At 40.2% G+C, this 27,413-nt stretch overlaps 2 long non-coding RNA genes across 2 annotated transcripts in view; one reads left to right on the top strand and one right to left on the bottom strand.

Moving 5' to 3' along the window:
- Positions 1-12,732, top strand: part of LOC140253272 (uncharacterized) — a 37,427-nt gene extending 24,695 nt beyond the window's left edge. Inside the window, exons 3-4 of the long non-coding RNA XR_011903817.1 lie at positions 7,298-7,420; positions 7,500-12,732. This is a non-coding gene — a long non-coding RNA (uncharacterized lncRNA). The remainder of the gene's footprint in view (positions 1-7,297; positions 7,421-7,499) is intronic.
- LOC140253275 (uncharacterized) lies at positions 5,996-24,522 on the bottom strand. Its single transcript, XR_011903818.1, has 4 exons — positions 24,365-24,522; positions 20,241-20,361; positions 13,385-13,510; positions 5,996-6,194 (listed from the first exon to the last, which is right to left on the bottom strand). It is a non-coding gene; the product is annotated as an uncharacterized lncRNA (long non-coding RNA).
- Between the last annotated feature and the right edge of the window lie 2,891 nt (positions 24,523-27,413).

The raw sequence follows: 27,413 nt of genomic DNA, 5'->3' as shown, positions 1-27,413 counted from the left end.
CACAAAGCGCTGCCAAGTTCACAGAGCAAAGGATAAGATAAAAAGGAGAATCATTTCACTATTTTTATTTTTTATTTTTTATTTAGATTAATGTGAGGCATTGCTTATAGTAACAGCAGGGAAATAATTTTCAGACAAAAATGTGATTTCTTAATCAAGGGTCTCTAATTCAAAATATATTTATTTAATAAACAGTAATTATGATAGCTGCAACTACTCATTCATATCAATAATTCATTCAGAAGTAAACCATATCAACATATTAGCATTTATTTTTCCTTTTAATAGACTGTGATTTAAAATAAATGTAAATCGTCATAATCATTCAGCTCCATATGCTGGGAGAGGAAAAGTCACCTTAAACCAGATGCATATTTTGAGAAAAAGAGAAGACGAGTTGTTCTAAGGAAACAGCGTATGGGGGCAGATTTAAGCTGGGGTAAAGATGATCTACCCTCTGGAAGTCTACTCAGCTCTGATGATTGACACCAGCCAAAACCTGTCAGTAATTTTTAGGAACTGGAGTTTTTGGGGAGTTTCCTGTGGATCCATGTATTGATTTCTTTCTATAAGTAAAGAGATAAGTACGATTTCTTCCAGTTTTAATCAGGAAAAGGCAGTATACATGAATAAGAAAATTCCAATTTGAAGATTTTTATGTGTGGAAACAATAGGCTGCTCTGCCTAAGTTGTAGGTCTGTGCTGCTTGTGTATGAGTGTTTATATGTGTGTTGAGCTGCATGTGTTGTTTCCCATCCCTGTTTACTTAGCCAAATCCTCTCCCAACTTTTACCCTTAACAACCCACTTCATTTTGACATCTCTTTTTAATCCCCTGAACACATTAGATCTCTTGCAGCAAGCTCTCTGTTGAAATTATTTCTTTATGTCCCTGGTTCAAGATCCAGACAGCTTTGTTTTGATGCTGTGGAGCATGACTCCAAATGTTAAAAAACTGTTGTTTTTTTTTGCTTCAGACACAGGGAAGAAGTGATCAAGGGCTAGGGTCCCAGCCAGTATGTGTTACTGCTGTTAGAGCACTTGGTGCATATGTTATAGCAGCAGCTCTTTCCCTTTTGCTTTCAGTAGGTGAAGTCAAGGATCATGGCTGGGAGATTAATGTGATGAGAATGAGCCTGGGAAGCCTTTGGTGCTCCTTGTGTAAGCCTGCTCTGCTTGCTCATACACAGCACACCTGTGGGAACTTGCTGCAACCATAGGGCCCTCTGCCTTGTGCTGAGAAAGCCATTTTCCTGCTCCACACAGGCTGCCCTGTGTTCTTGCTGGGGGAACAAGGCCATAACACCCTTCACCCTAAGTTCAACAGCAGTGCTTTCACGGGGTGCCTCAGGGATGGATGGCATGAGTAGCTGGACAGCCTCAGCACAGCCTAGCCCTGCAAAAAAGGCATTTTCATGGCCCCCCAGGTGAGATTTGATGTCCACATGACCGTGGCACACAGCTGGCTGTTATCCTGCTTTCTTTCAAGGCTGGCCCCTCTGTGCTGCTACCCTGCACTGGGCATGCAGATACTGGGCAGCCAAGCTAAGGTGGTACCTGATTTTTGTTCTTTTCCAGTCTCTGCAATGCTATACATTATTACATTCCTCTAACAGTTTCTGAGAAAAGCAAGTAATGTTGCTTAGTTTTCCCTATCCTCATAGAGAGGAGGCATGTTTTTGCTTTTTTTCCCCCCCACAAGTTATTGTATTGTTCTTCTTTATGGTGTGGCTCTGATTTAGTGCTGGATGAAGCTCAAAAGGAGGATTAGTGTAAATCTACTCCCATATGCTTGGATGCTTTTCTGCACCCTGTCTGTACCATCCTCACTGCTTTTGATGGAAAAAGCTGGGCTATAAACCTGATGAGAACAGGCTTCCATTCAAGATGTTTAGTATTTCCTGCTTCTACTTGGGCCAGTGATACGGCACATCCAGCCCCTTTCGGCCCTTCAGCTCTCTGTCATGGTCTTGTCAGAAATTCAGAAAATCACTATGGCAGAGAATGAATAGGAGAATAAAAGGAATCTGATTTTTCTCCGCTTTAATAATGGCTAGATTTGGGTTTAGTTCCACCTTTGGCTGAAATTTTGCTGGAGGATGGGCACAGGTAGAATGTTTTTATTTGAACGGAATTGGTTCATCCATCTTTTAGATGATGGCACTGAAGTGTGAGTCCATTTTTATGGTCCTCAGAGAGAATCTGTGCTTCTTTTTAAGAGATGTACCTTCTGGGAAAGGTAGGGCTGGCTATAAAAGCCCTGATTGTATTGTATTCAAGCAAACCAGGAGTGTGGGAGGGGAGGAACAGAGATGGTGATAGAAGGAAGGACAGATTTTTCCAAGTATATGAGATGTGTTATGCTTTGGTATCACAGGCTTTGCTATGCCTAATGCTTGGGCATTTTCTGGATGATAACTGAATTGCTTAATAACCAAACACCAAGCTGCACTGAACTCGATCCTAAAACTGCAGTGCTATTGCCATTTGGGGGGCTTTCTTCTTTACTTGTCATTTTCTAAAGAATTTCTCAATAGTATTGTAATCAGTCACTCATTTTTTGCCGATTCTCCTCTCTCCATTACAAATGTGTCCGAGTTTGTGAGAGGGAGGCTCTGTTTTCTCAACCAAATCTTCCACTCCTTGATCTATTAATAAATGAAGATTAACTTACAGATTTGACTGAAAATACAGGCTCTTTCCATACCTGTGTAGTCCACTGGATGCAGGAGTTCCAGCTAGCCGGGCAAAGGCACCCTTTCTGAATGGCCCCAGCCGGGCTCCTGTGTTGCTCCCCGAGTTTCTCTTGCTCCATACAATGGCTGACATTGTCTGCAAGGAGCAACTCAGATTACGGCCCCCTCCAGCTGCGCTGCCCCTGACCCCGCTCCTGCCCTGGGCTGCCCACGCTCTGCCCTCCCTGCAAGCATAGGGACTTCAGCTGAGCCGGCTGCTGCCTGGGAGTGTTGATTCAGGTCTTGAGGGTGGCCTTGGATGCGTTTTAACAGGCAGAGCAGGCACTCCACGGGGATAACATGGAATGATTATTTTAGGGCAGATTTTCCCCTAAAAAAACCCATAGTTCTACATGCGCGCAGTTTGATCTTCACACAAAGGATTTATATAAGAACTCACTTCCCTCTGTCGGTTATGAAAAAAAAGCATGCTGGCGGGATTTAGGGAAGTGTGCAAGCTTGAGGATAGCTGCAGACAAAAGAGAGTTTTTCTTCTAAGAACATCCTCACAGCTGGAGCCCTGGCAGTGGTGCTGCTATAATGCTGAGGTGTTACCTGGCCGGGGCAAGGCACAGTGTCTGCTTGGCACCCTCCTGACACACAAATTTGGCCAGCACTTGTTAGAGCACTGTTCCCTGCCTGCACCCATATGCACAGATTTTCCATTCAGTGCCTACTTTTTGGGGATCAGTATGCTGAACGCCAATGGGGAGAGTTAGGGTGGAGGAAGAAACTCTTTGTGACTCCTTTACCTGCTAAAGAGAGACCAAGCTTACCTGGGCTCTCAGGAATAACATTGCTGCAGTGGCTCCAGACCAGCCCAAAGCAATCATCCCAACTCCTAGGTACCCTGCAAAAAATATGCCTTACATCTCAGAGTGGAGAGACTTAAAGATGGGTCTGCTGGAGAAACGACCAAGTGGGATGGGAAAGATGTTCCCTTTTAGAGCCTGCACTCCCAGAAGTATTTTTCTGGTCAGATCATCACCCGTGTGCATAGCACCATCTGACCTTAATCTGCCTTGTGCTGAGAAGGAAAGGTGTGCAACAGTTTGAATCTGCTCAAGTTTTGTCTGTCTTGGACTGGCCCCATTCAGCCCATCTCTGCCTCCCGAAGGGGAACAAGTGCCAAACGCAAAGATGGAGCCTAACAATACAGCCTATATGCTTGACTTTAATGTAGCTCAATGCTTAAAACTGAATATAAACAGAGATGAGGCTTTAGATCTTACTCAAATCTCAGTGTAACTTTGAGGTTGTCAGATGGTACTGAAGTGAGAGATCTAGAGTAGGAATATTAGTGAACACAAAAGTCATGATATTTACTCAGTTTATGCATTTTCTCTCTTTTTTCTTCATGAAACTTGCATAACTGGCGTGGAATTGTTTTGCTAAGTGAGCCTTGAAAGCAAAAGTCTTGATAGCTGTCAAATATCTTCTTTGTAGTAGTGTGTTGTCCTCAGAAGCTAATCAGTAAAACTTGCTCAGAAGAACTTAATCAGCAGAACTGAGCACACTGTCAGTGCTTAACAAATAATAAATTATAATAATAACAGCAGTTCCTTTTGACATAACCTATCAAATTTTTTGCTTGATTTTAGGGAGTGCCTTCCTTGCCTCTAGTTAAGATTTATACCTACTAGTGCTCTGCTTACTATGGTTGAGAGGATGGGTGATACGGCCTAACAGGATAGAAGTACTGATCGAAATGAAACTTTGACAAATGGCCGAAACGGAATCTTGAGAAAGTTCCTTGACTGTTCCTTTTCATTCAAAAAGAGAATTTCAGAATAAATTTGATCAGTTCAGTTATTCAAAGGTAAAATGCTATGCTTACAAGTTAATAGAATCACTTTTGAATTTCCCAAGTCCCTTTTTATTTTTTTAAAAAGATACTCATTAGGCTTTCCTTACAGAAAGGTGAACGTATCCAGCAGCATGTCTATTATTATTAATTGTTATTATTATAAGGGGATTGGATAGCTCAGAGGGCTGTTAACAGATCTGAGGCTATCACTTCTTTGTCACCACTGTAATTTGGCTCGAGCTGGGAGTTACTGACAATCATTTCATTTTCTGATTGTTTGGTGGTTCATGTGCAATTAGTTGTTGGGTTTTATTCACTTCCAACAAGATGTATTTGCACATTATAAAGAAAACCACCGGGTCAGCTCTAAGCTGCTGCTAACTGTCTCAGGCTTAAATGAAGCCGTGTCAATTTATCCCAGTTGAGGATCTGACCAAGGATCACAACTGGCATTAATTAGTAGATGTGTTATCAGACTCCACAGAGATGCCCTGGGTTGAGTGACGGCAGGTCAACACCATGCACGGTGCAGGCAGGTGGGAGATCCAAGTCCTCCCTACAGACACCTTGGTGGCTTCTACTGCTGTGTGGCATTGCCATGCCACTAGCCTTTGTGAGAAGGACCCCCACAGCTCGGCATGGCTAGTCATATTAGAGCCCAAGCAATGCAAGGCAGCTACTAAAAATCAGGGAGGAGGAAAAGGAAGGTGTAGTGCTGGAATGAGTCACCCTGGAGCTCAGTGTACATGAGACTTTTCTGCTAGCTCTAAGTGAAACCACTGACTCTGGTTTTCTGGTGGTATGTGTGCACCATCTGAGCTAACACTAGCTCTGGCTGCACATGCATGACAGAAGGGTGAGGGAGATGCTGCTGAAAATACAGGTACCCAAAGACCACAGAACAAACTTGGTCCTCACATTGCTCAGGGAGTAATATCCTCAGCCTTCATCAGCTACAGATACTCTTTACAAACTGGCTCAAGTTCACAGAACTCATACTTTTTAATGCACTTGAAAAATCGTCTTCTCGCTTCAATACATTTTTGCTGTAACCCTTGAAATGGATAGAACAGAAGAGTGGGAGTTCAGTAGTAGCAGGAGCACAGAAGACTGACCTAGACAATGGGAAGATGCAGAATACTTTAGTAACAAGCAGTGGTAACTGTCACCTGCAAAATATCTATCAGCGCTTCTGCGAATTCTTTCCACCATTTCCAACAAGATAACAAGATTAGTCCAGTTCCAGACTCTGAGCCTTTGGTACTTTCTCACCTTCCTTTTAACCTCTTTTGCCAAGACACATCTGGGTGAAAAGCCACAAATGAGATGACTGAGGCTCGGGCAGGATATAGATATCAAGGCTAGGAATTCCAGCCCACACATCTGCAAAGTTCATCACCTGTATTTTTGCTAATAAAGATTCCAAGACATCTAACACCTTTGTCATGCCTATGCTTGTTGGCCAGTCAGTCACCAGCTTAAGTGGGCTGAACTTCAACAAAACTTCTTCGAAAAGCATCCTAGCAAAGCACGTGTAACACACAGTGAGGACTGGGCAGCACATAACACACAGCAGCTGTCTTCACTTTGCTTCAAAGTAAATATCTTCAGTGCTCACCTGAGCTTTGCGGATTTCAAGTCCTTATCTCTTATCTGCAAAGAGAGCAGGAACTCTGGTTAGGAAGCTACGAGTATTCAAGGGGCAAGAAATTTTCTATACTTCCTGCAGTAGGGGTGCTCATGTGCGTGTGGTTCTCTGGGAGGAGTTTAAAGCCATAAGGTGGGGAATAGGATACATTTTCCACCCCTGTGCTGACTTAGCTTGTTCTGCAGTTAGCTGTTTTGGATTGGCACAAGATAGAGAATTTTGTTCAGTATGCTCACTGCTGTGTAAGGGGTTTCAAAAATATTGGCTTTGCAGCCTAATGAAAATACAGTGATTTTTCAGAAAAATCAGTAGAACATACCCTCTAAGGATATACAGATGTAGTGATTATTGGAGTTTTAATTAAAATAGCAGGTAAAATAAGTATTATGGTGTGTTATTATTTCAGAGATAACAACAGAATAAAGGTGCCCATTTCTTTCTTGAGTGCAATTTTCTAAATGAAAAAGTAAACATTAATATCTTCAGCGATCTTACTGATCTTGTATGATAATTTAGAAAAATATCTCTATTAGGGATAGTTATATATGCTTTTTGTTGGAAATGCAATCACACAATATGCACATAGCTGCAATCTGTAGACAGATTAAGTAAATTAAATCACTCAACGTCTTTTTTCAATAGCTCTGAAGTTAAAAGTAATTTGCAAAGAAAATACTCAGTTTCAATTGGTTTGTAATATCTGTTAATGATCTTTGGAAAAATTTCTGATAACACACGGGAATTCCCTCAGGGACAGGGTTGTGAATAAGTGGATTTTTTTAAGTTTCAGATGTCATTAGCTAGTGATTTCTTTGATGTAAAAAGCTGTTACAGAATAAATTGCAGAGGTTTACGAGTATACAGGACAATCCTTTTTGTGAATAATATCCATATATATATATATTTTTTTTTTCCATGGCACTTTCTGCCCCCAAAAGAAGAAATTTAAGATCTAAGTTGTCATTGTAAACATACTGGAATCACAACGGCTCTGGGATTTTGTGCTTACTTTCTGTATCTTTATGTGAATGTACAGTGTAAATCTTCTATTTGAAGGATCTGTTCGGCTCCCTTTTGATGTGATTCTTCTTCTTTTTGTCCCTGGCAGATAACTTTTTCAGCCCACAAAGCTGAAACACTTTCTGTGATTCAAATGGCTCCAACACAGCTATTCCCTAGAAGACATCCTCCCTGATTTCTTGTGGTGCCTGTTGGATTGCTGAAGTTGCAGGTGAGTGTAAACATGGAGAAGAGGGCCTCTATTCTTATAGTGCTCTGTTAGAATGAAGTCTCTATGACCTTTTTGACAGTTCAGAGACAAACCAGATACCACAGTAGAGGAATGTTTCTCAGAAGGATCACTGAGACATCTCCTGACCACTGTCTCCATCGGAGGATATATCTGGAGTAGAAAAGAGAAGCAGAGGCACCACAGACTACAGATACCCATGGGGAATGTTGTTCTGCCTCAAGTTTCAGCTCTACAACATGGCCATGTCCAGATGAGGATGGACCTTATATACCCGTAGATTCCTGTGAGTGGGTGAAGTGGGTAAGGGTTTATACAGAGGTTGGTAACAGTCTGAAGGGATGCTGATCTGGGTGATGGGGACTGGGACTCCACAGCATAATGTTGCAGATCAAAAGATAAATCTAGTTGCATCCACTGAGCCTTTAGTTTTCTCACCTTCTTCCTAACCTGTTTTCCCAATAATTTATCTGTCTCAGTCTGCTTTTTCCTGTCTGCAGATAGGGCTACAAGGCATACCATACTACAATGAATATGGCTACTTACTCCATGCTGGACTATGGGAGAAAGTTTTGCACAGCTCTAGTAAAAGAGGTGAACACCTACAGCTTTGAAAAGCCTCCTAGCCTTCCCTAGACCTCAGAAGGCCCACCTCACCCATCCTGATTATCCATTAGTAGATCAGACAGCATCTCATTTCCTAGACACAGATATTCAGTGGTGTCCTGCAGTTGCTTCAAGAATAAAGAAACTTCCTCCTCACTCTTTCTGAGCAGTCGCTGGCTTTGGTCAACCTTAACACAACTTGTCTTTGCCAGAAGCCAATGTCAGACAGTATGAAAGGGAACTCTCCCCTCCTTCCTGTGTATTTTAGTGCATAACAGTTTACCATGGATATGATATGCTCGGAGATATGATTTAGCAGAGAGTTGTTAGAGTTAGGGTACTATGGATAGGCTGTGGTTGGACTTGATGTTCTTTCAGGTCTTTTCCAACCTGAGTAATTCTATGATTCTGTGATGCCTTTCTGACTCCATCCATTGACTAGCTTTTACCAAGAACTACTGACACTATTACATAATACTTATTAGTAAAACTCTCACAGATTTTTTCAAGGCCAGGAACAACCATTATTATCAGCCAGTCTGATCTTCTGCATAATATATGCTACTGAACTTAACCCAATCTGAACTCGGTGTGTAGATTTGCTTTTATGTCTAAAAATGCCTCATCACTTACAAATATGATACTGTTTCACAGAGTACTATCTGTGCAGCAGCAAGTTCCATTAATTAACCGTACATTGTTTGGAAAAGCAATACCTCTTATCCGTTTGAAATTCGATACCTCTTCGTTTCACCTTGCAGTATAGGAAAGGGTTTTTTATTCCTTTGCTGCTAATTAGGTTGGAGGATCATGAGGACAAAATGTTATTTATATTATAGTCATGCTTAAGGAGAGCTCTGATGAAGCATGGGGATCCCACTGCACAAAGTGAGGGAGATTGCGCAGTCCCTTCAGGACTGCTCGAATAGACGAATGTCATATTTTCAAAAGAGCTAAATGATTTCACCAAAAGGAATGTCAGACAAGTCAATGGATTCATACTTCTCAATCACCAATGCATTTCTGAAAAATCAATCCAAAGTTTGAAGGAAAGAAAAGTATGGAAAAATAAAGTCCCTGAAGCCAAGACCAAGAAATACGTTTGGTATATAGTCAGCGAAAAAAAAACCGTGTTGTTAATACACAGCTCTCCGTCCACTGTCCATAGGTCACTCTGACTTCCAGAAGCTCATGGTCTTAAAGTCCTCCCTTAAAGAGGGCAGGGTGCAGTGGTGAAAGCACAAAGTCTGCTGCATGTGCAGTCCCCAGATCTTTTGCCTAGAGGCCAAGGACAACTACATTAACTCAGGCAACAGTTGTTATCCAAGTTTATGGATAGGGTTCACGTGAGATTTGCAGTCCCGTGAGGGTCAATCTGCTTTGAGAGATAGGCTGGGGTTTGTGTTCTTTCTCTCTTCTCAAGGAAATTCCCCATCCTTTTGGCTTTTATCATTTCTTATTGCCATTCTCTGGACTTGTTCTATTTCTACTTTCTTTTTTACAGGGATGAGGTGACCAAATTTGAAGACAGTATTCAAAGTGAGGATGTGCCACTGATTTATATAATGGCATTATAATATTTTCCATATTATTCTCTAAAACTCTTTTCTTCATACAAACCCCTTAAGATTCTTTTTAATTCTTTGAACTATAGTGCCTTTTAACATCTGTAGTTTACTCTGATCAGATTTTGACAAAGGAATAAAAGGCTCCATTTTTCACATAGAATTTTATTTATTGTTTGAACTTTAGAGGAGAAATTGGTTAACTTACAATTTAAAATTCTTGGCAATGTAGACCACTGGACAAGGATTTCATTATCAGCCCTTCTGTACTTTCTGTAGAAATGTGCAAACCTGAAAGTTGGCGGACAAAGTCTTGGCTAAAAAGACTTTACTTTCGTATTATAAACATAGCCAAAGACAGTTTGGAGCTGCAAGCATCCCCAAAGATGTCAGAGATATCATTCTTCCTGATGCAGTGTGCATGGGCCATGCATTGGCAGGCCATCCAGCCAGTGCTGTGCATATGTGCAAGTGGCACCCGAATGCTGTGATCTCCTGTTTACCTTACCATGTACTTCTACAGTAGGTCAGGGAAAGACCCCTCTGAAAATGAGGCTCTTGATGACTGCAGAGGGTGAGAGTCTTGCTCTCATGTCACAGCTGGGCGTGATGCCTTCATCAGGGTATTAGAAAAGGCTCAAGGAAAACAGTTACATCCATTCTATTGCCTAAGATACTTCCTGCAGCTACTGACTTGCCTTAGAGTTACCAATCCAAATGCTGACCCTGCCTGACCCTACTTATCTTTTAAAAGCTGACAAGATCACAGCCTGAAGCAGTATAGCCACAGGCTCAGTACTGGCTACCAAAATGTCTGTTTAGTATTTTCAAAAACGCTGCTCTTAAGATTTACAATACAAGCTGCTGGATGTATGGACAACACCGAAACACAACCCTGACCCCTGAACATTCAGCCCCACTTACACAGAAATTTGTGCCTCTCGAGGGGCCAGCACTGAGTTGCTGCAAAACAGTCATTCCCTACCTGCAAGTGAGCTGGAATTGAAGTGTCATGGGGTTGTATGCATTCAGATACTGGGTAAAAACATTTGAAAACTACAGCCTTGATTTCAGAATTCATTGTCAACTTCTTTCATTAGCTGCATTACTGCTTTAACAGTAGAAAGAGTTCTGCCATTTTTGCGTAATATCTTTTTTTGGTTTGGTATAGAAAATCATCTTAATTTTTTTATAACCAAAGCAGTTTTTCATCAGAAGTTGGTTTTAGATGAACTGTAAGTTTCTTCTCTAGCAATGAAAGAAAGCACATATTTTTCTTAATATTTCCAAGGTTAAATAGATAAACACAGTTTTAAATACTCAGGAAACACTAAGGGATCAATATAGTTTAGTTGTTTGTGCAGTCATACATGATATAAATGATATAGTTCTTGCAGAGTTCTTGAAGCAAAGACATGGAAAAGACGCTGAGGTCTTATTGCTCCTGTTGGAAAATTCTGCTAACTATAGCAAGAGTTGGACTGAGCCCAGAGAAACCAAATACACACAAGTTGCAATGAGTTGGCCATACAAGCAAGGAAAATCACAGATAACAGATACACACAAATTAGTAATGTACCTTTAAGGTCATCCAGTACAGCTTGCTGGCACATTGAGATTGTCTCCTATGGTATATTTTTGGTTGCTTTGGATGCGTGGATTAAATGTCCTAAGTAATGCCATGTACCTAAGGAGAGATTGTGCTGCCTAGTATATCCTGTTAGAAGTTTTTTTCCTTTCTTAACATCATCATATTTCTCCCAGTTACATTCCTTTGCAAACCTCCTTATTTCCCTTCTGTGATGCTATTTTTCTCCAGTGTCTTCAGACTAATGTGATGTTCCATTTAGTTAATGTTAAGTCAGTTCATACCTAGTTAGATCATTCAATTTTTTCTGATAAATCAGTCCTTTCAGTCTCCTGGTTATTTTCTCATCTCCTCTTGTCCCACTCCTGTCTGTCAGTATCTTTTTTAGCTATAAGATTTTAAAGATGTGGTGCATTTATCTGAACTAACTGCAGGTCTGGCATAGACTTGAGCACCCTCAGTATCTTCTCACTGGAAACCACTCCTGATGTGCTCAAGGGAAAGCCACTGGCACTCTGAGCAGACAAGCAGGCAGAGCATCCTGTTCAAATCATTTCCTTGATAACACCTGTTTTACTGATCAACATCAACAAAAAATGTTAAAACATTTAGCCTAGTGATTCAAAACCAAAATATGGGTCACTAAATAAATTATATTTTTTCACAGTGCTAGGAAATATAATGTCAGAGAGGAAAATATATTGTTGATATTTCCAAACTCTTGGTCATCGACATTACAATCCAAAATTATGGAAGACGTTGTCTTGTAACTATATTTGGGTGCCACTGGAGTACACTGTGGAAAGTAATTATATACGTAGGCACAAGCCTAGCTGTTCACGTCAGGCAATAAATTCTGATCAACAAACAACACTCCTTTAGTGCTAAATGAAATCTTGGCTGTAATTGAATGTCTTTACCTTTGTGTTCTGTTGGATTGGAGGAATATCATTTTAATCTGCTCTCTTTAAATTTTCATTAAGGAACGTTTCAGCTACCTACAGCCTCATCTGATGATGTTTAATGATATAAGCTAGTGCATTCTTCCGTGCACCAGCAGGGGCTTCTTTAAATTGGTCAACTGTACAGAACATTGTTTTCATGTTTAATGTACTTGGAATCAACCTTTTAACATAATGATGTCTCTATAGACAGTTTATGTACATAGCTCACACACATATGTGCATGTGTATGTATGCATATATATGCGTAAGTGCACACATATATAGAGAAACAGTGATCCTATTCACCTTCTTGAAAACATTTCAGCTAGTATTAGCATAAATGTGCTGTTAAGTTGGCAGTGTTATACATTTTTGTTGGAGTTTACTTCTGTAACCTAAAATCAGGCAGATAAGCTGTGAAACTCATGCAGCTGATGACATAATGCTGGGATCTCATGATGCTGAATCTCATATTTCTAGGCATAAAGGATGGATGTTCCTTTCTGGAATTATTATGCTGCTTGTTGCAATATATGTTTTCTTGTTTTCATGTGGGCACTGAGATGTTCAAACCATTAAATGTATATGGTATAATGAGTCCTGTGTTCCTTATTTATTCTAAAGAAGGCATTAACTTTCTATGGTTGTTTTATTGTATAATAAAGCCAACTACTCCAAGAATCTGTGATGAACATAGCAATAAGCTGTGACAATATGCACAGTTACATTTAATGCTGATGTCCAAATGTACATATGCGCATATAAATAAGAATACATGTATATTCAAGCACTCAAAGATCGATACACACACAAATTAAATTCAATCAATTAGGACATGGCATAAGTAGATTCAAAGCTTACCTGTTATGGCTTTGTGAAGGGGGAATTCCGAGCCACAAAGACACACATGAAAGTAAAGCTCAATATACTCCATTGGCTCGTTACCATTCTGCTTAACAGTGACAGGCTGTATGCTAAGACAGGGTACCAGCAGACATTCGCCATGACAGCTGGTTCAAAACAGAGCTTTCAAAATAGTGCAACACCCCTCACTTCCTTCCAAATCCTGGTGTTTGCCAGCAGCACTTAGCTGAGTCTGGCTCTGAAGGTCAGATGTTCAGATAAAAGTTGCTTGAAATGAATCTGATTCTTTGTTTTTGGGATGTATATATGTTCAGTGTAGCATCTAGGCTCGTCATGAATTTGTGTCCGAGTTCACACGTGAGTAGTGCTTGCCTATTACCTGAAAAAATGATGGATGTTTCTCCCCGACACCATGCACTGTTTGCTTGAGATTGCCCTCTATCGAATTCTCCTTTCTTTTGTGGGTTACGTAAAATGAGAGCCATACACAGGCTTCTTGTATTCACTGGAAAAAAAGGGGGAAAAAAAAGAAAAAGTACAGCCCCTCTGTTGAGAAATAGAAGCAAAATGGTTTCTCTTTAACATCACCCACATCACACACACTGCTCAGCCAATTAGGGACAGAGCATAAAAAATACTTAGTTTATCCTGTGTGACTTTTCCCAGTAGATGCATATAGAATCTGGAAATAAACACACTCCTCCTTTGGAAGGAAACGCAAACAGGGTTTATCTATTTGCATTTGAACTCAGTGAAAAATAACCAGGCACAAAAAGCAAGCTTGAAGATAAGACGTGAGTATAAGTAGAGCTAAATTTCAGCAAGCTAAATTCTGCCGTGCTGTTATAATTGCTACGCAAAACATGAGCTAATTCATCGTTCTATTATGCTGGTGAAATAGGTATGCATTATATGTGAGGCAGGTAGGGGAGCTTACACAGGGATGCTGTTGACTTTGCTGAGCAGCCAGTGTGTGGGGAGCATGCCATCAACAGCCTTGTGAAAATGAGGCTGGTGAACCAGCTTGGTCTCAGAAATTACTTCAGAGTGGATAGAATAATATTTAAAAACTATGATGAATTATAGCTGCAGCACAGGAATACTAAGTGTGTGCAGTTTACCATTTACCATATCACCTGGGGACCCAAAGCCCAAAGTGTCAGATCTTCAGAGGAATTCAGACAGCTAAATGTGCTGCTGCCTGGGGATCTTCAGTGCTGCCCAGACACATCCCTCCTAATGCAATCAAGGAGATCCAGGTATCAGGGCTCTTCAGAAAAGCATTGATCAGTCTCTCGGGCAGCTCCACTGCATTCCTGGAGTATTGACCCTGCTTCAGCTGGAGGTGCCACTGGGGAGGAACTGAGGTGAATGGGATGAGGCTGTGCTCATTTCTGGAGGAGGTAGGGCTCTCCTGCAAGCCAGAGGCATAAGCAGGGCTGCTTCCTCACAGCAGGCCCGCTGGGCTTACTGATGCTCAGCTTGCCAGCTCCAGTGGTACGCGAGCAGCATGGGTACACACTATGGCTGGCGATGCTCCTTTTTGACATCAGCCTTCCCTCCTGGATTGAGGCCGCTGCTGATTGCTGAGGGGTGGCCAGGAGCAGCTCCCTCTGGTGAACCTCTTTTGTGCTTTTATCTCCCTCCTCTTGGCAGTGAGCTGCCACTGGCTGCCAGCCACGGCCTGCTCACCCTCCCCAGTGCCCAGCCGGCATGCTCAGCCAGTGCCTACTTCTCTTCCAGCAGCTGGCCCTACTTCTCCTCCACAGCTGGCTGCTGCCCCCTACTGTGGTAATTATTATTTATGATGGATATTCAGTGTACATTATGTGTCCAGAGTCCAGTACTGTCTGAGTCAGTACCAGGGTCCTACTGAGTGAGCAGAAACACACAGCAATACGCCTGGTTCCATATGTATACTCACCCGGCTCTCATGCAGGGATAGGCTAAGGGGGAGGGAGCAAAGGTGACTGTTGGCACCTATTAGCACTATCTGATGTGACACATACTCTGTGTCCTGTGTTACATGACTCTGACGATAGCGCAGCTGAGTGCAGAACTGCTTTTCTCAACCTTGCTATCAATAGCAGCTCTCCTGCAATTCATGCTATTGAACAGAAAACACTCAAGGAGTTTGGCAGAAGTCATGGTTGCTGCTCAGCCTCTGCTTAACTCCCTTTTACTTTGAAGGTAGATATTGCTTTGTGCTCAGCTGCTGTCAAGAAGTAACCATCTTAGACCTTACCATGGCTTCATTGGGCATCACTCCATTTCCTGTTCCTCTCCCCCAGCTGTCTTTTCCAGGAGGGTCTGATCATGCCAGTTCCTTGTTGCATGTGTCTATCTCCCTTTTGCCCTCCACCCTTCCTTGCCACACTGCCTCCCTGAACCCATTACCCTCAGGCAAATACAGCAGAGTTTTAACTTCCACATCTTAGTTTAAAAGCAAAAGCACCTGGAAGAAGCAGCGTCCTCCATGCATTCAGTAAAACACAGGATCTTAAACATGCTTCAAACACACATGTAATGTGTGTGAGCCAGCTTCTCAGTTGTAATGGTTAGGTTTTTCTCTGTTAAAGATGATGGAACAATATTGTTTGATGGCAGCTAAGAATCCGTCCCAGTATGTAAATGTAAATATCTATTTTTACAAGCCCTCCTACAGTTTGCTTTAAAAGAAAGCTTTCTTTTTAGACACTGAAAGCGCACAAGCCAGTCAGAAATGTCCCACTTTCTATATTTTGTTTAATTCCTACCTCTGACTTCCTTTGAAATCTAATGAATTCAAAAGAGACAGAGTGAATTAAAAGTGAAGTAGCTTTGCCTTTGGTGCACAGGGCCTGTAGGAACTGAAAAAAAAAAAAAAGAAAAAAGAAAAAAAATAGGAAAGAAATGAAATGGGTATGAAGCCACATCAGTCCAAATAACTTACAGTGTTTGATGGTCCTTTTGCTTGTGACTTCTATCCTTTCAACTAGCTGAGGCAAATTAATGTTAAGAGCAAACACTCATACATTCAGTCTCTGTATCAGGGCAGTTTGTGCCATGATTCCTTTCTAAAATTGGTTTGTGTTTTACGTCTAATTGCTTCCTTCGTGTTTTATGCACACATATGCCTGCATTCCATATTTCATACATGTATATCAAGTAGGCTTGAACTATAGTTCTTGGATAGGGTGTATTCAAACCTCAGAATTCTTCAAGTTTGACTCCAGGAACTGATTTGTCCTTTTTTAAAGATAGGAACCACATGTGCAACTTGGATCCAGATCTAGGGTAGGCTCTGGATACGTTAACTTAAATGCACTAGGATTTGGGATCCAATCTTGTTTGTTTGTAATGAAATTAGTTCTAATACCCACTGCTGGGTGCTCAACTTTCCCCTCACCGTGAAGAGAAATGTTCACATATTTACTTCTTCTGGTCTAATTTATAATTCATTGCAGAATCACACTGTCTTCAGGATATTTTTCTCAGTTTGGTTTGTTACCATCCTATTTAGCAATTGCTTATAACTAATTAGATCGTTTGCACATGGCCACCCTCCTCTGACAAGTCCCTGTTACCCTCCTGTCACTCCCTCTGAAGGCTGCTCTGCTGACTCCTTAAGGCACTCCTGTAAAACAGAGAGGGACTTGTCTCTTAGTGCCAACCTGAAGCCATTTGACAGACTGAGGGACACCCTTGCGGGTTTCTTCTGTCCAACATACTCTCTTTAGCTACTGTTCAGAACCGGTTTCTTGGGCTCCCTAAAACTGTGGTAAACTTCAAAGCTCTGCAATTCCCAGGATTTTCCTCATCTCCTTTAGAAGACAGGCAACATAATAGGGCTTCCCAGCCTTCTAGTGCTGCTGCATTTTTCAAGGGAAGAAGGCATCCCCTTGTCAGTATCTTGGCTTTTTCTCACTTTATTTCCCCTCAGAACTCCCAGATGAACACCATCCGGTTGTGGTGATTTACTGCATTTGAGTTTCTCAAGTTACGCTACAACTTCCTCCTCAGAGACTTCAATCTGTATAAAGGCCACACTCTGATTTTCTTTGCAAAGTGCCTTTGGCACAGGAATTTCTGTGCGACTCTCTGCAGCAGACATGATGCAAGGGATTTATTTAACTTCTCTGTTAGCTTGTTGCACTTATCTTCTGACCCACTTTATACGGATTTGTGAGGATCTCTGGGGTGTTTTGGTGCACAACCCAACGTAAGATTTATATTCTCTTACAGGTGAGGCTCAGCTCTCACCTGGTGTTCTCTTGCTGTTCCACCGAAGGATATTTCTGCACATTACTGCAGCCACTCTCCTTTCTTCCCACTCCTTTTCTGTTTTAAGAAAGATAGAAGCTGCCATACGGCCTAGCCAATCTTCAGTGATTATGAAGGACAGAACTAGAACATTAGAAATGGTACAAAAATATTCTCCATGTCCTCTGGTCACTGTAGGCTGGCTTAAACTCCAGATATATATACTTGATTTGAGATATATGACAAACAATGTTGCCCTTTGGTATGAGATGGATATAGAATGGACATCAGGCCTGAGGCACAAGTATGGAAACTGAAAATGATTCCTTGACTTCATCTGTCAAATGACAAATGTATTTCTGCTGTGATTGGGGTTATTCTTATTTCACTCACTTCTTGTTTCAAGTGAAGGAGAGGAAAAATCTGAAACAAAAGAGCTCTACTTTTTAATTGGCTTTTGTGAGTAGGTAAGACTCTGAACTTCCTGACCTTTTAATGTTGATCTTAAACGTATTTCAAGATCCACAGTTCTAGAACTGTCAATCAAAGTCCTGTCAAAAAAAATCCATATCAAGATACCAACAAGCATGCTTATCCCTAATATATCTGGTAAAATAAAGCAAAAAGCCTTAGAAATTAATTTGGGTTCTTAACTTCCTAAAGTTTGAGAATTTACGTACAGAGCAGGACTTATAAAACCTTCTTAGGTAAAATCTGCCTTGGAATTAGGCATCCGATCTAGGTGACTTTTTCTTTCTTTGTCCTTTTCAAATGGCATCTCCAGATATTCATCCATTCAACCAGTTTCACTGGCCACTTTATGGTAGTATCTCATATCTCTGCAGTAAAATAGATCTCTATTACTGGTGGAACCTCTGAGCTACAGAATGAGTGTAGGTGATTGCCTTGGACTAAACCACCATGATGACATTACCTGTTACCAGTGTTGCAGTTTATTGCCAACTTTCATCAATTTTGTGCTATCCCAATTAGTTTAATATTTATATTTACTTAGTTACTGGCTTGGGTTCTGGTTCACCTACTGACAGTTTGGTCACCCCCAAAATAATACCACTGTGTCATGTCACCTTCTTCCTGCACCTACCACTTACTGTCTGCACCACCTACTTTGTGAGATTGTTGCTGGGATTTTACTGTGCTTTGTCTGCCCACTAGATGAGGCATATTGTGCTTGGAAGCACTGCTTTATTCTATCTTATACCTTTCTCTACCATTCCTGGTGCCTCCGTAAGGCTTATTGCAAAGAGAGCTAGACAGAATATTTCTTGGAATGTGCCTTCTTTGCACATATCCTGGAACCCCATGTAGTGATCCATCTTCTTTGTTAGAGATTTATAGGAAGTATCCATAAGCCAATAACAGATAACAGAAATCACCATCTTCTTTGCAGATATCAGACAGTATTTTGTAGGGGAATCAAGACAGAAAGCATATACTGTAAAGTGATGGAGTGATTAGTCAAATAGACTAAGGACTCTGTTGAAATATCTCACAATTGATAACATTTGCAGGGATGATTACCTCATCACTTCACAATACTCAATATGCTTCTCACTTCAGTCCATGGGAACTACTTTCTGGGGGAATACTACCAAGTGGGAGAAATCTCCCGTGACATAGACACTACTGTTGATGCATGCTGTTGATGCGTGCTAAGTAAATATCCTTCGGTTGGTAAAGAGAGCGTTGAAAACAGAAATGTGCAAGAAATGAGGCTTGAACACAAATAAAATTAGGTTTGGTTTGCATTCATGCTACCAGTGGAATGATTCATTGTTTTCTTGTGTTGCAGAATTTTTATCAACAGCAAAAAATATACCAAAACTATGATAAGTCAAGACCTTGGCAGAAATCTGTTATTTGCATATACATTTGAGAGTAGACAACAGTTTCTCGATCGGTCACAAAGAATCTTCTTGTTAATCCATTAACCCTGGGATCATTCAGGCTTTAGGAATGTTCTGACACAAGTTTGGATTAAGAAATGAGATCTTAATGACAGACACACATACCTCTGTAAGGAGTTAGCTATGAAGCAAACTCTTGGCTTGCAATTCTTTGTTCTAGGAAGAATTCTGATTGAACTTCGGGTGAGAATGTCACAGTACAGGGCCATTTATAAAATAGGAGTCTAGCAACTGGCTCTGAATATTTGCGTACTTTGGGAGACCCATGACACTCTGTGTGATGTCGAGATGTGATTTTGGAAGAGCAATTTTTGTTCTTTTTCTCCCTATAGAACCTTAAATATATGTGAATGTATGTGATCTGCTTCTCATTCAAAGAGTTGCAAATTCAGCTATGGATCAAAGATTAGAGCATATGCCTGTTATTGTGGCTGCCAGTTAACCAATCCAAATGTTTAACTCTTTAAAGAAGTAGAGGGTCAGCAGCTTTCTGAATAATTGTTTCCAGATTGTCTTCTGTTGGTTGGATTTCTATATCACATTCAACTTCAATTGCTGCTGTAATTTATCTCCACTCTACACACTCTAACTTCACTGAATTCACATGTTAGTATTTGAGTCACTTATGCTTAGACAAATCCAGAGCGTGCTCCGTGATCACTGATTGTTTTTTGATGGTGCCTCACATATTAAAGGAGAAAACTGAGTGCCATCTAGACACCTGCCTCTGGCCTTTTGTTGTACTTAGAAGTGCAGAAAGGAAGAAATAAGGCCAAAAATAAATCAGCTCAGGATGTGTGCTAACCTTTTTTAAGCTTATCTTTCCTTGGGTGTTGACAGACTGAAGAGGGGGCATTTTGCTGACAGCCGTGGTTGCCAGGGCAGTGCCACATTGTGAATATACTTCTTCACTGGATATTATTGCACTTTCTTGTCTGACAGTCTTGTCTTTATGAAGAAAAGCCCTTCAGGGGTACCCTAATTATTCCATTTGTCCCACTCCAATGGACACCACCTCACCCCTGAAAATGAATGTTGTGTTGCTGTCAGCAGAACTGGCCATACCTTCAGTGCTTCCTTCCAGAGGGACAATGACTGTGGTCTGTTGCATGCTCTTATATTATCCTCTTATGTTATGTCCGCCATTTCTGCTGTCTCATGCCATTGTGTACCAGCCAGTCGCTATCTGAAATGGTGGAGATAGTGTAGGGATTTTACTATTAGTTCATGTTAAGCTGAGAAATAAAACATATTCCAACTCTATTCATATTCTAGTTTTTGTCTAGGCTATTCAGCACCAGCAGATCCTACTTCATCAGATGTCTAGGTCTTAAGGTAAACATTTTCCTCAACAAACACTGGGTTTTGAATAATAAAGCAATATGTGAGTTTAAACTGGAAAGGGCTAAGATGAAATGGTTAAGGACATGCTGTAGACCCTTAACCTCTCCTCAGAATGAATGATAAACACCTCTCTTTGGCCAGGTCTACTTTCCTACATCTTTCTGAGGAGAAGTATTGGAGAATGCTATTTATTATGTGTTGGGATGAAGGTAGGGAATGTTTTCCACCATTAAAAAAAAATAAAATCCAGAATTTATGGGAGTTTGAAAAGCAATTTCCTTTTAAGGTGCAAATTCCTAATTTGCCACATAAAAATACAGGAATTAAGTGCTAAATCCTTCTTTGCCAGTGAGACCTGTGAAAGGAGGTATGAAAAAAGAGATGCTGTTAGGTTTCTATTCATGTCTTCTTGAAAGCCAGTGTATGCAAAAGTGCACTGAAACAGCCCTGATTTTTTTTCAAAGCCTTCCTGCCGTTTTGACTGACTTTTAAAAAATGAACCCTTGTCCAGTTTTATTTGTGTGGTGGTTCTGATTTTGTTCTGCTTGTACTGTATCACTTTCCTCTCCTCACCATTAATCTTCCATGAATGTTCCCCAGGGCACAGTTCTCCCTTTTCTGCTTGGAGAGTTTCTATTGAAATTAATGGACATTCTTCCTGTGGGTGGAGGGACGAATACACCCTAATATCAGCCTTGCTGCAAGAGAAGATTATTCACTGAAAGAAAGCGTTAGCCTAACTCCTGGACACTCAAGGTCTACTCAGGCAGATTATAGTGGGAGATCCCATCTGAAGGTTTAGCACAAAAAATAAAACAGCTTGTGCAGAATCAAAACAAAAGTCAGAACATAAGACTTTTTAAATGTTGAAACAAAACATGAGGAAAGTCAGTGGCTGTACTCTCGGATAAAATGTGCTGTCCCAAACCTTGCTTTAGGGCTCATCCATCTACTGAAATATAGCATGAAGATATCTGTATACCACCTGTAGAACTGGGCACTGCTTGAAGTGCAGGCTAGTTTGATCTGTGCTATAGACTGACCACATTCTTGGTCGCACAAATGAGAATATATTGTGCTGTGCAGATGTGTCACCTCTTTTGGAATATGATCTTGGGCATCTTTAACACAGTTGTGCATTGCACAATATAGACATGCTAATAAGTCTCACTATCCTCAGAGTCTTAAATGGAATAGTCTCATGTTCGTTCACAGAGAAGCCTTTAATGAATTAAAGAGGGTGTTGACAACCCTCAAGAGGAACTACATAAATTCTCATAGGGAGGATAGTAGCTGCAATGTGAGGTCTTGAAGCAGGCGGATGACCTTATAAAATATACTATAGTATCTAAGTTTAGTAAAACAAATACACAATATTTAAATAGTCTATGGAAAGGTAAATATGCTCCAGGAATGGCCCCAAGCAATTTATGTTACAGTAATGCTACTGTCACATTTTAGATAGATCATTACTGTAGATGCAATAATCTAAGGTTAGGAGATAGAATTTAATATACACATGAGAAAGTTAAATTGAGGTTAAGAAGCCTTCTTTCCTCAACTTTATATTCAGGAACGAACCTCTCCTTCACCTTACAATCTTGACAAAAAAAAAAAAAAAGCTTGTCTGAGAAAGCATTGCATGGATGGGTTACATCAATCTTTTTAAATTCTTTGGACTATTTCATAGGGGAGACCTACTTGTAAGGATGACTCCTTCCACCATGTCTATTTGCCTCCCATGATGCGTCATACCATGCAGTGCTGAAAAGTCTGTTAAGTGTTGGAGAACCACAGTGTAGAACAAATAAGAATTTCTTCTGTGTTTGCATATTGCGAAGCCTTGATTATTTTACATTTAACATGCCTGTTACCCTTGGATTTTCAGTTGCAACAACCAATATGTTTTTGTGTTTAAATTTGATTTGACAGTCTCTGACAAAGCTCTGCTCTTTATTTGTTGCGTATTTGTACATTGGTTGAAGATTTTATAAATATCTACCACAATGGTTACTTTAGACAGTGCTCTATCTGTTCTTTCTAACAAACCTGTAACGCTTGCTTTAAGATTAGCCTTGTCAAATTTGCTTAAAGTGACCAGGCAAATACATACAACTAATTTTGTTATAGGCAAAATTAACTAATGCTCTTTTTCATGGTGAGATGCTGTAATGATTTTATATAGCAATCAAACTATTTAAATACTAATGCTGCCTTCATGCTGTAATCACCATTCCAGTCAGATGTCATTTTTAGTAGCCTATAGGGAATTCCATCCCTTAATTATTCTTCAATACACAAACCAAGCATTCTTTAATTGGTGTAAATTGAACAGTGTTCCAACGCAAACAAGGAGAGGACAAACTAATCAATGATTCTGTGCATGTCTATTGGAAAGCTATTGCCATTAGATCAAGTAACAAATCCTCAACTCCATTAGCTTCAGAGGAATGGTGGGGGAAAAAAACTGCCAATGCTACTTCTTGTAACCAGTCAGCAGTGCAAAGCATGAAGCAAATCATATAGCAAAACTGCAACTTTTCTTGAAAGTGCTTGTGTAAAGTTAAAATATAAAGATATTCTGACTTCAGAATCCTCAGTCATATGTCTTTGATGGGAGGTTTGTCTGGAAACAATGTGTTTTTATCCCCTGCTGCCTGTAGTCGTGTGGCCTGTTTTTTATTTCTCTCTTTTAAATAAACGGCTCTTGAATGATAACATAACTTTTTCAATGTGTCAGGATTTTTTTTTGGTGAATTTTCTTGCTCTCCTAGGCTGTGCTCCATATATTCACATGTATTCACTGCTGCAGCACTACATAAATTGGGTGGCTCTCCCATCTCTTTTTTAATATGATCTGAAATAAAGGTGCTGTATTTAAGAAACAGATGAAAAATCCGTCTCATAAATGTGTCACACTCACTTTTCATTCTTGTCTCTTTTTATCAATTCTCTAAAACTGATTATTTATCACTGGAGAGAGAAGAAAAAAAAAAGAAAGCAAAAGGCCCATTACAAACCTCTGGCCCAGATCTGCCAGTCTTACGGTTTTTGTTAGTGTGAAAAGCGAAACTCTTCTGGAAAGAAATATACTGGCTATGGATGTTCACTTTTTAATCTATTTGTTTTTGATATAATATGCTATTTACTGTTTAAGGACCTTTCATGTTGGTTTAAATTGAGGTTTTTTAAGCTAGTCTAGCATAAAGAGCTCTAAGTGACATCGACGTGGTAGAAAAATAAAGCATCTTCTGCAGGCAGCCTTTGTTCACTACATTATAGTTGAAAGAAGTGTAGAACAGGCTCAGTAGATAACCTACCTTCATAAAACAAGAGGGCTTCTAATTTCCACATGTTGTAATCACAGTCACATTACTTTGCTCTTTGTGCTAGACCCCTCAGGGCTGGCTGTAGGTTTTGCTGTGAAGTCACATGTGTGGGGCCTGAGGCACTTTTCCACAATGCCTGCAGCTGGGGAATGTGGGATTTTTTTTCTCATCTGTCTTCCCTTTCTTTCTCATCTTCTTTTCTTTCTCTTCTTTCTCACCTTCCTTTCTTTCCCTTCCTTCCTTTCCCTTCTCTTCCTTCTCTTCCTTCTCTTCCTTTTCTTCCTTTCCCTTCTTTCCCTTCTTCCCTTCCTCCCTTCCTGCCTGCCTGCCTGCCTTCTTCCCTCCCTCCCTTCTAGGTTTCTCATCGTCTCAGCTGCCATTGGTGGCTGTCTTGGGCAATAAAGTAGAGAGCAGCACTAAGGTAATAGCTCTTAAGTTTCATTTCTGTTTGCTGTGAAAATGAAAATGCTACAATATTTGATTTTATTTTTTGGGGGGGGAAGGGGAGCTACTCACCTCACCCCAAAAGGGTGAGCCTGATTCCCAGATAATGAATTCTCCTCCAGGTAATATATTTTCCTCTTTTTTCCTGTTCTTGTCTCTGTTCTGGTTGGCTCTTGTGTGTGGTTGCATGGCTCCTTAACAGTGCAAAGCATCCCATTCGATTTTAAGCATCTTTCTTCTCCCTGTTACCTGTCAACATATTCAGTGGCACACATGAAAGTGATACTGAAGTCAGCAAGTTGTGGGGATTTTGGACAGCTGAAAGGGCTTGTTAAGACTCATTCTCTTCCTATTCCAACGCATTCTGAAAAGAGCATGTTCTGAAGGATGCGGGTCTTTGGGAGTCTGTGCTTCCTCAGTGTTTTGGAGATTTAGAGCCCGATACAAAGGAAAGCCAAGTGCCAAGTGCCTGACTCTTAGTGGACATCCAGAGAAAGCTTGCGAGGCTGCTGCATGGTGTGGACAAGACACATGCTTTGAGACTACACTGGACAGTCTGTAGAATCTGCCTCTGTTGTATTATAGAAAACAAAGGTCTTCTATACTGCTAAAGAGAAAACTTAAAGCGGTGTGTTAGATTAAAGATTTTTTTCTCCCCCTTAGTTTTGTTAACTCAGACTTTTATGCAAAGTTTGTAAATTCCAATTATTTTTAGTAGTAGCTGTCCTACTACTGTTTATATGTGCAGATTTGGGTGTTACTGGAGTTGAAGCTGCACATGAAAGGAACTGGACCAACTTCAAAGCAATACTTGGGAACCAAATGACACCAGTAGAAAAGATTGAGCATAAGAATGTTACATGAACCTTGAAACAACCATTTGCAGTTCTGTCTTAAGTGTAGTTTGGGCCATAAGAAAAAGCTAAGATTTATCATTTGACATTTCTGAAAAAACAAGTAAGGGTTTTTCTTTATTTTAGTTTCTTGTTCAAAGAAAAGGCCCAAATTGCCAGGAGAGTTTCAGCAGAATAATTTTTTAGTCACCTTTTTATTCTTAGGCATATCTGGCCTTCAAAGTCCATATTCAAGCTCCCCACTGATTTCCTTGGGATTATGCCCTTCAAAATGGATGACGGGAAGAACAAACACTCTCCAAGCCTATGCCATTGCCTGGCAGTCCTAAGGGAAATGCCCTCCTGATCCCCACCAGGCAATCCTCTGTCACCATTTTGCAGGATAAGGAAAATCCCTTGGTTCCCAAGGGTGACAGAAAGTGAGAAAGAAAAAGACAGCCTGCATGAGGCAGGATGTGTCATACCATGTTTTAGACAAAGAGAGAACTGCAGCACACAAGCAACCAAGGGGAGAGAAACTAGCAGGAAGCTTTTGTAAAGCAGCTAGAATTTGTAGTGGTTTCATTCCAGTGTAAATAAATACAGATGCTTTAATAAAATATCTTGTAATGTCCTAATTGTAGAGTGTGATAATATGTTAAAATTTCATGTAGCTTACTATGTGTTTTAACACTTTTGTAGACTCCTCCAGGGATCATTCAGATTTGAAAGATTTATGTTTTAAACAATATGACCTATGATAAATTTACTAGGGTGGTGTATTTTTATTTTATTTTATTTTATTTTATTTTATTTTATTTTATTTTATTTTATTTTATTTTATTTTATTTTATTTTATTTTATTTTATTTTATTTTTTAATTTAAAAGGGAATTGATCTATTAATGTGCATTTCATTTATTTTTCATGTAACTTAACAGCTACTACCTGGGAAAAATAATCTTTCACATTCAAACTTGCATTTTTCCAATTGCATTATTTGTATCCTTATTGAAACACCATTACATCAGTGTTGGGCCAGAGTCTGATTGTCTTCTACTTCTCTAATTGGTCACAGTTGCTGCAACTACAATCCTAAAAGCAGCTGAATAAACCTCTTCCAGGTAGGAGTTCTGGCATATTGATTTCCTTTCTTCTATATTATTGAATTTCTACTTGCTAATCGCTTAAAGTGTTTATTAATCATTCCTAGTTTTTTTTTTTTTTTTTTAGTTTTTAATTTTAATTTTAATTTTTATTTTAATGAACTAACATTTCGGCATAAAGACCATTCTGTCTCTCACTTGTTGAGATGTCCTGCAGATAATGGCAGCCCTGCTGGGCGTTCATAGTATGTTCCTTGCCAAAGAATAATTCGGAATTTTATTTTATACTTGGACACGAGTAAGGGTCCCATCATCATCTACAAGTCAATTAAAAATATCGAAACAGTGAGTGATGAGGGATTGAAATCAGCAATCTTGCTTTTAGAAACTACATTCACATTGTTTTGAACAGTCGTTTGTTTAAACTGTTCTCAGAGGTCTTACGTGGGGAGGACTCCAGACATACAAATCCTTCCACAGCTTCAATGTCTTTGCTACTAGGAAGATTTTACTATTGTCTGACATGAATCTCCCTGGTTTCAGTGCAGATTTGTTACCTTCTGTTGTTCCACCACAGACTTGAAACATGAACTCTTTCCTACCCCTCTGCAGAGTGATTTTTCAAATTTAAAGTCTTTGCTTATGTCCATTCTCTTTCTCCTCTTCTTGAGATGACATCATCCCAGTCCAAATTTCTTGCAAGCTGCACTTCCCAGGGTTCTGATCATCCCCACTTCACTCCTTTGGACAGTGCCTGTCACATGCATCTTTCTTGAAATGCATTACTTTAACTGGGTCCGTAGCAGTGCTCAGCTGAGTAGAATGAACACTGCTTGTGTCTTATACTGAAACTTTTCTCCACAGAGCTCCCAACAGATTTCTCTCTCCTATCCAGTTACATTTCTGATTTGTCTACCAGAGCTCTGGGGGGAAAGAAAGAGACCGTCTCTCATTCACAGTGAAACTTCTGCCTCATACTGTCCTCTTTCACCTGAGAGTTCTAAAAAGTCCCTCAGACTCTTCTTAAGATGGAATGGGTCATGGGCTTAATCTTTTGGTGGAGATCGGAAACCAAACTTTGTCTGAATGAGCGAGACAGATAATTTTTATCTCACACAGTTTTCCTTTTATCTTACTTTCCAGTGTGAAAAATCTTCTAAAAATATAATATTTAGATTTTTTA

Source organism: Excalfactoria chinensis, chromosome 1 (assembly GCF_039878825.1).
Source record: "Excalfactoria chinensis isolate bCotChi1 chromosome 1, bCotChi1.hap2, whole genome shotgun sequence".
NCBI lineage: Eukaryota > Metazoa > Chordata > Aves > Galliformes > Phasianidae > Excalfactoria > Excalfactoria chinensis.
The sequence above is the reverse complement of the archived record's forward strand: the minus strand, read 5'-3'. Positions and strand labels throughout refer to the sequence as shown.